This window comes from Gopherus flavomarginatus, chromosome 4 (assembly GCF_025201925.1).
Source record: "Gopherus flavomarginatus isolate rGopFla2 chromosome 4, rGopFla2.mat.asm, whole genome shotgun sequence".
In the NCBI taxonomy this organism is placed as follows: Eukaryota; Metazoa; Chordata; order Testudines; family Testudinidae; genus Gopherus; species Gopherus flavomarginatus.
The window spans coordinates 216,268,340-216,283,421 of NC_066620.1; the positions used below are offsets into that span (position 1 = coordinate 216,268,340).

At 54.9% G+C, this 15,082-nt stretch overlaps 1 protein-coding gene and 1 long non-coding RNA gene across 7 annotated transcripts in view; one reads left to right on the top strand and one right to left on the bottom strand.

The window, feature by feature from the left end:
• DNMT3A (DNA methyltransferase 3 alpha) overlaps nucleotides 1-15,082 on the top strand; it is a 284,321-nt gene that overhangs the window by 87,578 nt on the left and 181,661 nt on the right. The gene's annotated exons all lie outside the window — the stretch shown is intronic.
• On the bottom strand, nucleotides 12,876-14,234 carry LOC127048900 (uncharacterized). The gene is made up of 5 exons (XR_007773799.1): nucleotides 14,151-14,234; nucleotides 14,005-14,077; nucleotides 13,555-13,852; nucleotides 13,409-13,481; nucleotides 12,876-13,329 (listed from the first exon to the last, which is right to left on the bottom strand). It is a non-coding gene; the product is annotated as an uncharacterized LOC127048900 (long non-coding RNA).

Consider the following 15,082-nt stretch of genomic DNA (forward strand, 5'->3'; position numbering starts at 1 on the left):
ATGCCTGCCATACTGACTCTGCTGCCCCGAGCCCTTTAGTGCCATTCTTTCCCTACAGCGTGGTCCCTGGGCAGCAGCATCACTGCACATTAGCCTTGGTATGGGCATAATACTAGGGAATTAGCATTCCATCTGAAAGCTCCTCTGTCCTGCTGTAGGATTAATTTTCTAGCAGGCTGCTTTGTATCCTGCCTTCACAGTGGTCTGAGAGCAAGGCCTCTCTGCTGCCTGCGGTGCTGACACACAGCTCCTCCCCACCAGCACTCGTTTGTGATGAGGGTTCGGGAACGGTATGTACGGCACCTTGCACTGTCTGCGGGCACCGTGCGGCCTGCTGGAGACCCCAGAGGCAGCTCTGTCCAGCTGTAACCTGGTCCCTTCCTCTGGTGCCAGGGGAAAGGGGCAGAACTGGCACCGAGGCAGTGCATGCTAGAGGCTGGTGTTGCAGCCTGGAGCAGCGCTGCTTACGTGGAATGACGGCTGTTTCCTGAAACCAGATCGGGCCTGGAAAGAGCTGGCTGTGCCCATCAGAAGGTCTGCAGCCCGGCTGGGAAGGGGCTGCCAAAGGGAAGAGCTGGAGGGAAGCCAGGGTTCTGTCTCTGTACTGTAAAGGCACAAAGCAGAACAACTACATCTGCTTGGCTTGGCTGGAGCCCTATGTCGGAGGGGGTGGGGGCACTTAAAGGCACAGCCTGCTGAATTCTGAACACAGGAGGAGGAGTGTGGGATTGGCATGCCAGCAGGGTGGGTACTGTACCCAGGCTTTATGGGGCACAGTGTAAATCACTCTGGGGGTGGGTGCCCGCTGGGTGGGGTGAACTGAGATCAGTGAAGGACAGAGGGGGGAAATGTCAGGTCTGAGGAGCGATCAGCTGAGGAGAAGGGAATTGAATGCCCCCATGTGATCCCCTGGTCGCTCAGTGTGTGATACTGAGAGAGCAGCCACATTCCTGCATCCACCGAGTCCCAGAAGCTGAATGGTGCCTTGTCTGCCTAGGAGGTGCCCAGCCCAGCTCAGCTCTGCAGCATTGTTCCTCCAGCAGTGCTGTCCCTTGGCCAGAATGGGCTGAGCCCTGTGCAGCCACATTTCCCAGGAGCCCTTGCAGCAGCCTGCGGGCTAATCCAAACCACATGGGTTGGTTTCCCGTTTCCTCCCTGGGAAGTGCACAGAATCATTGTTATTGTTTATAATGGAGCTTTCAGGATGCAGCTTGGAACGTGGTGTGAGCAGAGCTGCACGAGGAAGCCGGGGGAGGAGACTGCACTGGGACCAGTTGCTGTGATCCCATTTCTGGGAGTGCTGTCTTTAGGCTCGAGAAGGCTGTCAGTGAGCTGGGGCTGTGCTGAGCAGCGTGCTTGCAAGATGATTAGCTGCCCTTGTGCTTAACGCTGAAGGGACAGGCAGCGAGGTGGAGTGTGGCAAGTGGAAAGGTGACTGGGTGAGATCTAATTGCCCAGGCCATGCGCCAAAGGAGAGCAGGAACTATATCTGGTCACGGGCAGGAATGGAGTCCGGCTGCCATGGGAGAGAGACATAGGCCAGCGTGTTAGCACGCAGAGCACTGAGCGGATGGGAGCAGCCCAGCCCAAAGGCAGCTTGGCCTTATTCTTTTGCACCCGAAGCAGCTGTCCTGGCAAGGGTCTGGGCTGGGACTCCTGGGCAACAGAACTGCTCTGTCTCCTTCAGCTCATAAACTCTGGATGTTGCCTATTGTAGTGATGGAAACATTCAGCCCGTTTGCTTGGACCAGTGCAGGATTGTCCCCTACAGTCTGTTCCCTCTGGTTTTATACAGTGTGAAATGTTCCCAGCAATGGAGTCTCACTCCTGCTTGGGACATGCCCCTCAGCTGGACCATCTCCCCTGCCGCAAAGCTCTTAATCAGAATCAGTGTCCGTGGTGCGAGGCACTGGCCAAACACAGAACAAAGAGATGGTCCTGGCCCCACAGAGCTCACAGTCTGTCGAAGCCAAAAGCCAGCAGATGGATACAGTCAGGCTGTGTGTGCTCTTTGGAGTCTCTTCCAGATCCTGAAGGCAGCTATTAAATAAGAGCAGACCTCACCACTCCCTGCTTAGCTTCCAAGCCCCCTCACTGCTGTATAGCATTAGCCTATTATTCCATTTCATTTGTGGTCCCTCGCCCAGCGTCTGGTCTGTTTGACAAGGTTCTTATCCAAGCCAGTCCGAATTAGTATGGAGAGGGAGGTTGCAGGATATTTTGTAACATCCCAATACGTTCTACTACTCCCCCTGTGCTTCTGAATTCGGTCAGATAAACCCACAATGTCTTGTCCAGGGTTGTTCTTTAAAATACTCCGCAGCTAGTTATCACTCATAATTCTGTTAGTGCGGGGACGCTGTGTGTCTTTACATACAGTTCTTTGTGTACCTGAGGCTGTTAGTATCATGCAGTGGTCATTTCCCGCATCACACTCCTTTTTCTTTGGGAGTGTTGGGACCAGATTTGCTTTTATTCAGACCATTCGGATCTCTGTAGCTCTTCAGAAACCGTTCTCTGTGCTTGTGGCGGTTGGTAGTGCCAGTGGCTATTCCCTGACTGATTTGTAGGTGCTCCCCACAGCTTGTTGTCTGAAGGTCTGCATTACTTGCTGAGGGGCCAGAGGGTTTCCTGGGGTTTGGTGGAGATGGGTTTGGAAAAGCCGCTTGATATCTCCCTGCCTGGCTTACAAAGGGGCCTGCTCTTTCTTTAGTGTTTCTTCATGCTTTGATGAATTCCTCACCGCCGCTCTTAGCTGTGTCTGCACTACTGGGGCCCAGCTAGAGCGTTGCAGCTGTAGTGTGGCCACTTCCTGCCGTGACGGAAGGAGTTGTTCTGCTGAGGCCATGTCTACAGTAGTCGCAGGATCGGTGGGTAGTAATCGATCTATCGGGGATCCCCGATTCGACGCCCTTACTCCACCTTGGCAGGAGGAGTAAGTGGAGTTGACGGGGGAGCTGCGGCAGTCGACTTGCTACATGAATAGCATAGCTGAAGTTGCATATCTTAGATCGATCCCCCCAGCAGTGTAGACCAGCCCTGAGGCAGTTAATCCACCTTCCCAAGAGGCAGTAACTAGGGCGAAGGAAGAGTTCCTCCATAGACCTGGCTGCATTGACAGCAGCTCAGCCTTGCTCAGGCAGGACATTTTTCACAGCCTTGAGCAGCATAGCTAGGTTGAGCTAAGTTTTAAGTGTAGACCTGACCTAATTCCACAGATCCCTTTGGGCCTTCACCAGTTCCAGTCCAGGTTAACTTTTGAAACCTCCGTTCTTGTTCTTTGCATTCTTGTGTTTTGGAGGAACTCTAGTCTGTTGCACCTTAATATAGAGTGTCCGTAGTCCCTGCCCTCCTGCTGCCCATCAGTTCTGCTCAGTGCATTTCCTAATTCCTCTCACTTTGCTGTCCTGAAGTCAGATCCCCTCACGCTGCTGAGTTTAGGGAATCTTCTTCTGCCTGTGGGGAATTCAAGGAGCTTGTGGCACGTAACAGGCTTTTCCTAGTAGTCTTATTCTCCATCCTGCTCTCTCTATTGCCATGGGCTTCACTTAGGTGCCTCTTCACATCCTGGCCTGGGTCTGTTTCCCTGCAGAGGTGTGGGTGACACAGGCCCCTTGTGATAGTTCGACATCCTTGAAAATGACTGCTTCAATGTGAGAATTCTCTAGACAGTCCTGATATCAGAGCTTCCTAGATCCCCACACCAGAAGGGACCATTGTGATCACCTGGTCTGATCTCCTGCATAGCACAGGCCAGGGACTGGCCCCACAACAATTCCCAGAGCACATCAGCAAGCTCCCACCTCCCGTCTCAGACAGAATGTTACTGCTATTTATGTGAGTGCTGGGTGCTGTCAGGGCCAGTAGGAAGCATGGTCCCTGCCCCACAATCCTAGGAGCAGGAGTAGCAAACAGTGTGGGTGTGAGGGCAGGGGAGTGACTTGGTTTTGGCCTGGTGGGGAGAAGGCTAATAATGAACAAGACTCTGTGTTGTAGGAGAGGAGTTTGGCTGTGGGGAGGATGGTGGTTTGATGGGCTGGAAGTCAGCAGGACATCCATGGGAAGGAGAAGCTGATGAACAGGGTATCAAGGCTGGTGTCATTGGGAGAGGGGCCCCAGGGCCGTGCTGTGAGAAACCAGGCAGGGGTAGGGGCCAGTGGCCAGGAAGGTTAAGCATGCCCTACAGGGGAGCTGAGGTGGCTGCCCTATAGAGAAAGGCCTGCTCCGGCCTGCCCATCAACCTTCCTGGGCTCCTCCCAGGGAAGATCTGCTGACCTCTCCTCACAAATAAATGGGGTCTTTTCCCATATTCTGCATAGCAGCAACTCCTGCAGCCCAGCCTCTGTGGCCTGTCCATGGGTGGGATGGCCGCCGCGACCCATCACGCCTGTTTCCTGAGTTTTGGCAACGTACAGTCTAATTTATCCCTTGAAGGGGGCTCTCTCCTGGGGACCGATGGCACTGTTCTTCTTCGAGTGCTTGCTCATATCCATTCCAGTTAGGTGTGCGCGCGCCGCGTGCATGTTTGTCGGAAGATTTTTACCCTAGCAACACTTGGTGGGTCGGCTGCGCGCCCCCTGGAGTGGCGCCGCTATGGTGCCGGATATATACCCCTGCCGACCCAGCCACCCTTCAGTTCCTTCTTACCACCCGTGTCGGTCGTTGGAACAGTGGAGCTCGGCTTAGCTGACCTCCACTCCCCTAGCTACTCGTAGTTCTCGTGTATATAGTTATATAGTTATAATCCTTTTATATATATATTTATATAGTTATACATTTTTTCTTTACTAGCATAGTTAGTTTAGTAATAGTTAGAGGGGTTCAGGGAGTAGCCCCTTCCCCGCACCCGGTGCCGGAGCCCATGCCCGGCTCACCGGGTTTTAAACCGTGCTCTGCCTGCCACAAGTCGATGCCGACAGGAGATCCTTACGACTCCTGTTTGAAGTGCCTCGGGGAATCGCACTTGACAGCTAAGTGCCCCATTTGCAAGGCTTTTAAGCCAAGAACAAAAAGGAGCGGGACTTTCACTTACCGCTCCGCCTTTGGCACCGAGCGATGATCAATCGGTGGGCAGAAGCGCTTCCTTGGCACCGGACCCCGCCGGTACTGCCAAGGCCTTTCGGCACCGGCCGTCGCCGGCACCGAAGTCGACTCAGCACCGCTCCCTTTCTCCGAGGTCGAGAGAGCCTACGACTCCTCCTGCCAGTGCCTGACAGCTCCCCAGCACGCGCCGCCGTGGTTGAGCTCCCCGCTCCTGCTGCTTCCGTGCCACCTGCACTGCAGCCAGAGAGCTTGTCTAAGTCGGATCGCCCGGCACTGACACCTGCCGAGACACTGACAACGTCGGCACCGTTGATCCCGGTCCCACGAGGGCCGTCGAATCCAGTGCCTGACAGCTCCCCGGTACGCACTGTGGTTGAGCCTACTGTTCCCTCCACGCCGGAGACATTCCCAACAGCGAGGGATCTCATTGCCATGACAGAGTCGATGCTGCCTGACCCCGGCACCGCTGGTGCGGGTAATACAGTCTCTTGGCAAGCCTCCCTTGATATGAGCATCCTCTGTCGGCACAGCAGAGCGGCACCATTCATGATCACGGTCCCGCAGATGCTCCAGGTCCCGTCAGCACTCCCGCTCCCGACACCACTTGCAGTCCCGGTGCTGTTCTCCTCCTCGGTACCGGTTGCACTCACCACACCGGTCGGTATCCTGTTCGCCGACCTGCTACTCTCGGCACCGTTCTAGCTCCCGGCACTGCTACAGGCACCGTGACTCCTGTAGCCACTCCCGACGTCGAGTCTCGAGATCTCGGTCGACCTCCCGGCACCGCTCTGGTCGCAGGTCTGGATCTCGTTCCAGGTACCGGTACACCTCCCGGTACCGGTTCCCGGTGCCGAGTTGGGCAAGGTCTGATAGAGTCAGAGACTCTGCCCATGGTTTTTCAGCGCCTCCATGGCCATCCAGACACGCATCAATGTCATCCCACGCGGACAGCTCTTACGCTCAGGACCGTGATTCTGATGTGCCCACCAACAACCTGAGAGTCCATCAGGACCTCCTAAGGAGGGTAGCACTCCATATGGACCTCCTGGTGGAGGAGGTCCCGGAGGTAGAGGACCTGGTAGTGGGCACTCTATCGGCGGTTGCCCCACTAGAGGGGCCCTACCCGTTTATTCGGACCATCCAGGCGAATGCTGATACTATGTGGCAGTCCCCAGCCTCTATTCCTCCTGCGGCCAGGGGAGTCGAGCGTAAATATATGGTGCCCTCTAAGGGGTACGACTACTTGTATATCCGTCCTCCTCCCTGCTCACTAGTCGTTCAGTCCATTAAGGAGAGGGAATGGCATGGCCAGCAGGTGCCAGCCCCGAAATCGAAGGAGGCTAGGCGAATGACACTACTCGACCACAAGGTGTACTCTGCAGGGGCCTCACAGCTCTGGGTAGCAAATCAACAAGCCTTGCTTAGCCGCTATAATTATAACACCTGGGAGGCAGTAGTTAAGTTTATGGAGCTTCTCCCTCAAGACTCCCGCCAAGAGTTCGCTGCCCTCTTGGAGGAAGGGAAAAAGGTGGCCAGAGCTTCCCTCCAGGCCTCGTTGGATGCAGCAGACTCAGTAGCCAGGACTCTGGCCTCAGGTGTTGCCATGAGGCGCATCTCATGGCTTCAGGTTTCAAACCTCCGGCCGGAGCTGCAGTATACAATTCAGGACTTACCATTTGATGGTAAAGACCTCTTCGCGGCAAAGACAGCCCCAGGCTGCAGAGCCTGAAGGACAACACGGCCCTCTTGGGACCGGGATCGACGGTGCCGACGTCGTCAGTGCCTCTCTCAGCATGCATACGCCAGTGACCAAATGCAGGCCTTTCCATCCCCAGCCACACCGCCGTACTCTGTGCCTAGCCAGAGACAGGACTTTGGCAGACGGCGCGGCCGAGATGGTCGCAGATGACCGTCAGGACCCCTAGAGGGCCAAGGTCAAGGTCCCTCGCAATCACCACCGGGACCAAAGACGAACTTTCGAAGGTGCGCCCGAGGGTGGCGTACCAGTTACAGGCCGGGATCCCACTCCTACTTTTTCCTGGCATGGTCCCAGTTAACTTCAGATCGCTGGGTCCTACGCACGGTGGAGTATGGATACCACCTCCAATTTGTTCCAACCCTTTCCCCCTTCAGGGACCCCTCTCACGAGCAATTCCTCTTACAAGAGGTGCAGACGCCGATGGACGAAAGGGGCAAGGGGTTTTACTCTGGTTATTCCCTAATCCTCAACTCGAACGGAGGTCTCAGACCTATCCTAGCGCTGCGAGGACTCAACCAGTTTATGATAAGGTTGAAGTTCCGCATGGTATCCCTGGGAACCATTATCCGATCCTTGGATCCTGGAGACTGGTATGCCGGCCTCGATATGAAGGACGCGTACTTTCACATCGCCATCTTCCCTCTGCACGGGAGATACCTCCGCTTTCTAGCCAACCGTCAGTACTCACAGTTTACAGTCCTGCTGTTTGGCCTTTCTACAGCCCCACGGGTATTGACCAAGCGTATGGCCGTAGTTGCCACCTACCTTCGCCGACGTCGGATATGCGGTTTTCCGTATCTGGATGATTGGCTTATCCGAGGAGACTCCAAGACACAAATCACTCAGCATGTGGGCATCGTCAAGGACCTATTCGCTCGTCTAGGCCTGATGATTACTATAGAACAATCCACTCTGGTTCCCACGCAGAGGTTAGACTTCCTAGGGGCTATCCTGGACTCCGACCTAGCCGGAGCCTGCTTACCCCAGCCGCGGTTTCAGGCGATGGCAACAATCATCGGAGGTCTGCAGACTTTCCCAACGACCTCGGCTTGCACTTGTCTCGGTCTCCTGGGTCCCATGGCTGCCTGCAAGTTTGTAACCAAACATGCCAAGCTCCGCCTCCGTCCTCTCCAAGTTTGGCTCAACTCGGCGTACCGCCCGGACAGGGACCCAATGATCACAATAGTCACCATTCCCTTGAGCACCCTAGGCTCCCAAGAATGGTGGCTAACTCCCTCCCTGATGTGGGCAGGGATGCCGTTCCATCCGCCCCAGCCCTCACTGTCCCTGACAATGGACGCGTCATCTCTTGGCTCAGGTGCTCACCTCGGTCACCTTTGAGCTTAAGGCCTTTGGTCTTCTCAGGAGCTGGCATTCCACATCAATGTCCAAAAATGAGAGCAGTCCGCCTGGGGTGCCAGGGGTTCCAGCAGCAGCTGCGAGGCCGTGGTGTCTCAGTGTTTACAGCCAACACAATGGCCATGTGCTACATAAACAACCAGGGAGGGACATGATCCTCCCCCTTTTGTCAGGAGGCCATCCATCTCTGGGACTTTTGCATAACCCACTCGATAAATCTGGTAGCGTCCTTTCTCCCAGGCGTTCGGAACGCCTTGGCGCTTCGACTCAGCAGGTCTTTCCTGTCTCACGAGTGGTCGCTCTGCCCCGATGTGATGCATTCTGTTTTCCAGAAGTCGAGACTTTTCCCCACATAGACCTGTTCGCTTACCGCGAGAGCAGGAAGTGCCAGATGTTCTGCTCCTTCCAAGGTCTCTCCCCGGGATCGATCTCTGACGCTTTCCTGATGCTGTGGAAGGGCCAACTCCTTTATGCCTTCCCACCGTTCCTGCTGGTTCATTGGGTCCTGCTCAAACTCCACAGGGGCAGAGCGCGCATCATCATGATCACTCCAGCGTGGTCCAGGCAGGAAGTTGCTCGACCTGTCAATAGCCAGCCCAATTACCCTGCCACTCCCCCAGACCTCGTACCTCAGGACCACAGCAGGCTTTGCCACCCGGACCTGCAGTCTCTTCACCTCACGGTGTGGCTGCTGCGTGACTAAACCGGGGTAGCAGGAAGCCTTCCAACTGGTCAACGTACCTGGCCGAGTGGAAGCGTTTCTCCTACAGGTGCGAAACGCTTGATCTTACTTCTACTGAGGTCTTGATCCCCGCTATTTGGCCTACCTCTGGCCTACGACGGCAGGGCCTAGCGGTGTCATCGCTGAGGGTACACTTGGCAGCCATCTCTACCTTCCACCCAGGCTAAGGTGGTCATTCCGTGTTCTCACATTCTATGGGTTCGAGGTTCCTCAAGGGCTTGGAGCGCTTATACCCTCAAGTACACTGCCCAGCCCCAACCTGGGACCTCAACTTGGTTTTAACCAGACTTATGTCTCCCCCATTCGAGCCGTTAGCGACCTGCTCACTGCTATACCTGTCTTGGAAGACAGCTTTCCTCGTAGCCATTACATATGTTTCACAAAGACAAGGTGCAGTTACGACCACACCCGGCTTTCCTCCCTAAGGTGGTTTCGGCCTTTCATGTTACCCACACTCAACGCAATGGGAGCAACAATTGCTCTCCCTGGACGTCTGTAGAGTGCTCGCATTTATATTACGTGGACAGAACCATTTCATAAAACGCCCCAACTCTCTGTCGCGGTAGCAGACTGAAGGAAAGGCCTACCTGTTTCCTCTCAGAGGATCTCATCTTGGGTGATGGCGTGCATCCGCACTTGTTATGATTTGGCTCATATTTCCCCAAGCCACATCACCGTGCATTCTACCAGGGCCCAGGCTTCATCTGCTGCCTTGCTGGCTTGTGTACCTACCCACTAGATCTGTCACGCAGCTCCATCGTCCTCGGTCCATACCTTTGCTTTGCATTATGCTCTGGTTCAACAGTCAAGAGATGCTGCAGCCTCTGGCTCAGCAGTTTTACATTCTGCCACATTTCACTCCGACCCCACCGCCTACGTAAGGCTTGGGAATCACCTAACTGGAATGGATATGAGCAAGCACTCAAAGAAGAAAAGACTGTTACTCACCTTTGTAACTGTTGTTCTTCGAGATGTGTTGCTCATATCCATTCCAAACCCGCCCTCCTTCCCCTCTGTCGGAGTAGCCGGCAAGAAGGAACTGAAGGGTGGCCGGGTCGGCAGGTGTATATATCTGGCACCATAGCGACTCCACTCCAGGGGGTGCCCAGCTGACCCACCGAGTGTTGCTAGAGTAAAAATCTTCCGACAAACATGCACGCGGCGTGCGCACACCTAACTGGAATGGATATGAGCAACACATCTCGAAGAACAACAGTTACAAAGGTGAGTAACCATCTTTTCCTGTGAGCAGGCGCCATCCCCAGTAGCCCCATCTTGATTGGAGCCCTGAGCTCCCCTATCTCTGGTGGTGGTTTTTATTAAGGACCAAATCAGCAGAAAAAGCACTCTAGGCCTAGCATAATCCTGCTCCCCAGGCTGGGCTGAGCACTGGGCATGTCCTCAGGACTGCTCACCTGCCCCGTGCCTCCCCTTTCCTCCCCCGAGCCCAACAGATATACCAGATTAAATACGGGGCCTGTCTACACTTACAGATGAGGTCACCCTAGAGACGGTGCTCTGTGCCCTGAAGGCCATGGTTAGGTCGACCTAGCCCCCAGCAGAGATGCAGTTGGCTCAATGGAAGAGCTACCCTCTCCAGGAGCTGGCTTGGCGATGGTGACAGACAGACCCCTTCCATCCGTGTCTCCCTACGGCAGTAGAGTGGTGCAGCTGCAGAGCCCTGCTTGTGCCTCTGCAGAGTAAGCATGGCCAGGGACAGAGCGGTCACATGCTAGTCCTTGCTGGCCCACTCACCGGAGTCGCTCTTATCTCGTTCAGGGAGCTCTCCCAGGCTCCAAATGCCCAGCACAGGCAGCATAGCAGTGGGCTGAGCTCCAAGTGGGAGGATCAGCTGCAGGATCCCCAGCGGGTTGTGCAACAGCTACTTAAGCCCTGGCAATTGGGCGTCGCAGCCCTGAGTGCACCTCTTGAGCCGTGTATCATCGGCTTGTCCAGGGAAAGTGCAGAGATGACCTGAAGTCAGCGGCTGCTTGCACCTGGTGCTAAGGGATGACAGACGCCCTGTGCCCCAGGTGAGTGCTGAGTGATTGTGCTGTGTTAGAGAGAGATCACAGCTTGGCATCAGATGGCTTCAGGGCACTGGGATTCCCAGAGTGAAGCCGAGTCCCTTGGCCTGGGCAGTACAGGACTGACAGATTCCAGGGTTGATCCCTTCTGTCATGGTCTGGGGGTTCAGTTCAGACCACAAAGGGGTTGTGTTACTGCTCCCCTTGGGCACCTCGCAACACTTTGCGGCCATAGCTCCCTGCGTGGGGATGTACAGGCCAGCCTACCATCCTGCAGGTCACACACCAAGTGTGTGCGTGCTACACAGGCCTGAGCCAACCGCTCGGAGCCTGGCTGCCACCCTACTCTGACTTCCACCAGCCTTGGGTACCACCGGCCAGCTGGCCCCTGTACACTCCCAGTCCTGAATGTCCCTAAAACCATGTGCCCTGCAGCGCCCGGCCCTCCCCTGCACATTCAGAGCAATAATATGGCTCCTTGCTCCTTTAGAGAGACCAAAGTTTCCCATCTCCTGATGGAAATGGGGCTTCCAGGTTGTGATTCTGCCACGCTTAATGGCTGTAGGAGACAGGGACAGCGGTGGCGTTCCCTGCTGGTGGGGAAGGACCTGTTTCTCCTTTGCTAGGACACTCTAAAGCGCAATGTCCCATTGTTCCTGATGGGGTGTCACTGCTGTGCAGACATTTGGTAGTGCTGTTAATCACCAGCGTGTGTCAGGCCTTCACTAAACACCTCATTCTCTACACGGTTATAACCCAGAAGTGTTGGACACAATCCGATTATCCAATTGCTTAGCACCTGAGGTTCACAGAATCATAGAATCTCAGGATTGGAAGAGACCTCAGGAGGTATCTAGTCCGACCCCTTTCTCAAAGCAAGACCAATCCCAACTAAATCATCCCACCCAGGGCTTTGTCAAGCCTGGTCTTAAAAACCTCTAAGGAAGGAGATTCCACCACCTCCCTAGGGAACCCATTCCAGTGCTTCACCACCCTCCTAGTGAAATAGTTTTTCCTAATCTCCAACCTGAACCTCCCCCACTGCAACTTGAGACCATTCCTCCTTGTTCTGTCATCTGCTACCACTGAGAACAGTCTAGATCCATCCTCTTTGGAACGCCCTTTCAGGTTGTTGAAAGCAGCTATCAAGTCCCCCTTCATTCTTCTGCAGACTAAACAATCCCAGTTCCCTCAGCCTCTCCTCATAAGTCATGTGCCCCAGCCCTCTAATCATTTTTGTTGCCCTTCGCTGGACTCTTTCCAATTTTTCCACAACCTCCTTGTAGTGTGGGGCCCAAAACTGGACACAGTACTGCAGATGAGGCCTCACCAATGCCGAATAGAGGGGAATGATCTTGTCCCTCGATCTGCTGGCAATGCCCCTACTTATACAGCCCAAAATGTTATTAGCCTTCTTGGCAACAAGGGCACACTGTCGACTCACATCCAGCTTCTTGTCCACTGTAACCCCTAGGTCCTTTTCTGCAGAACTGCTGCCTAGCCACTCAGTCCCTAATCTGTAACAGCGAATGGGATTCTTCCGTCCTAAGTGCAGGACTCTGCACTTGTCCTTCTTGAACCTCATCAGATTTCTTTTGGCCCAATCCTCTAATTTCTAAGAGGAAAACCTGAAAGACAGGTTCAGACCCCCTGTCTTTATAGCCCAGATAAAGTTTCTCTTCCCTACTGGAAACTTTCTCCTGCCTCACTTGATAGCATGGGGCTTCGTTTGCCTGGCACATAAATGGACCTGCATTGTCTCTGCTTGACTCTGGGCTGGGCATAGAAGCAAAGACGCCCTCCTTTGTCTAGGGCAGACCTGTTTACCAACTCCCCTGACATGCCTGGTTTAAACACCCATTAGTGGAATTCCAGTGTGTATCCATAACTCTTACTACACACTGCACGGACATCATGCAAGAACATGAATGACCAGCGAGGCATTAGTTTCCCAGTGACATATGACATGAGACCTGGTAGATACAGGTTAGAGGCACAGTGAGCTGGGGTGCATGGAGCTGGTCTCCTCAGCTGATCTGGGGGAGCCCCTTGCCGTCTGGCACTGGGATCACTTAGGGTCACCCTTTCCCACAAAGTTTCATCTGAGTGGAGTACTACCTCTGATCTCTGGTCTCTGACCCCAACCTGACTCTGACCCCGACTCCTGCCTCTTGGTTCTAACGCAGTGCTGCCTGATCTCTGGTCTCTGACTTCGGCCTGACTCTGACTCCGACTCCTGCCTCTTGGTTCTAACCCAGTGCTGCCTGATCTCTGGTCTCTGACCCCGGCCTGACTCTGACCCCGACTCCTGCCTCTCGGTTTTAACCTGGTACTGCCCAGATCTCTGGTCTCTGACCCCAGCCTGACTCTGACCCCGACTCCTGCCTCTCGGTTCTAACCTGGTACTGCCCTGATCTCTGGTCTCTGACCCCGGCCTGACACTGACCCCGACCCTGACTCCTGCCTCTCGGTTCTAACCTGGTACTGCCCCGATCTCTGGTCTCTGACCCCAGCCTGACTCTGATCCCGACTCCTGCCTCTTGGTTCTAACCTGGTACTGCCTCGATCTCTGGTCTCTGACCCCAGCCTGACTCTGATCCCGACTTCTGCCTCTTGGTTCTAACCCGGTAATGCCCCGATCTCTGGTCTCTGACCCCGGCCTGACTCTGACCCCGACTTCTGCCTCTCGGTTCTAACCCAGTACTGCTCCGATCTCTGGTCTCTGACCCCAGCCTGACTCTGACCCCGACTCCTGCCTCTCGGTTCTAACCTGGTAATGCCCCGATCTCTGGTCTCTGACCCCAGCCTGACTCTGACCCCGACTCCTGCCTCTCGGTTCTAACCTGGTACTGCCCTGATCTCTGGTCTCTGACCCCGGCCTGACACTGACCCCGACCCCGACTCCTGCCTCTCGGTTCTAACCTGGTACTGTCCTGATCTCTGGTCTCTGACCCCGGCCTGACACTGACCCCGACCCCGACTCCTGCCTCTCGGTTCTAACCCGGTACTGCCCCGATCTCTGGTCTCTGACCCCAGCCTGACTCTGATCCTGACTCCTGCCTCTCGGTTCTAACCCGGTACTGCCCCGATCTCTGGTCTCTGACCCCAGCCTGACTCTGACCCCGACTCCTGCCTCTTGGTTCTAACCTGGTACTGCCTCGATCTCTGGTCTCTGACCCCAGCCTGACTCTGATCCCGACTCCTGCCTCTCGGTTCTAACCCGGTACTGCCCTGATCTCTGGTCTCTGACCCCGGCCTGACTCTGATCCCGACTCCTGCCTCTTGGTTCTAACCTGGTACTGCCTCGATATCTGGTCTCTGACCCCGGCCTGACACTGACCCCGACCCCGACTCCTGCCTCTCAGTTCTAACCCGGTACTGTCCCAGTCTGTGGTCTTTGACCCTGGCTTGCCTTTGACCCCGACTCTTGTTTCTGGGACCTCGTCTTGCAGTTCCTCCCACTCCTGCCCAATGGCTCCTGTCCCTGGTGGACAGACTTCAGCCCAGCTGTGACTGCTAGGCCAGACCACCTATATCATGGTCCATTACAGCATGTACATTTGTGCCAACTCATAGAGCATTTGTGTAGGGGTAGGTTTGTGCCATGTGTGACGAGTTGTTTGTATGGCTTCCAAACAGTCCACACAATTTGCAGCAGCTCAAAACTTCTCCCTTTCCAACAGTTTGGTTTTATTCAATTGAGGAACTTGCAGTGAAGCTAGCCAAGCCCTAGCCCTGGCTTCTCTCCAGGCTGGGCTGCTCCCAGGGTTCCTCTCTGAGCTCAGCTCTGCCCACACCCTATGTTCTCTCCCAAAAGATCCGACCCCACCTCCCCTGTATTTGGATGGTTTCAATAAGTTACAAGAATCAGCATCTGCCACTAGGCTTGGGGGTTTCAGGCAAACATTGGCATCCTGATACAGTACAGAGATAGAGAGCGAGAGACTGTGTGTGTGTGTGAGCATGTTCATGCGTCCACAGACCGCTGAGCATACTGGAGTGTGGCTGAAGTTACTCCATTCCCTCCACTTCATATCTGTGCAATAAAGGAAAGCCCTGGAGCCAAGGGGCAGGGCAGGGCAGGCACTAAAGCAAACACAGCCGTGGTGGTTCAGCAGTGTAGTGGCTGGGATAGTAACACACAGCATTGCT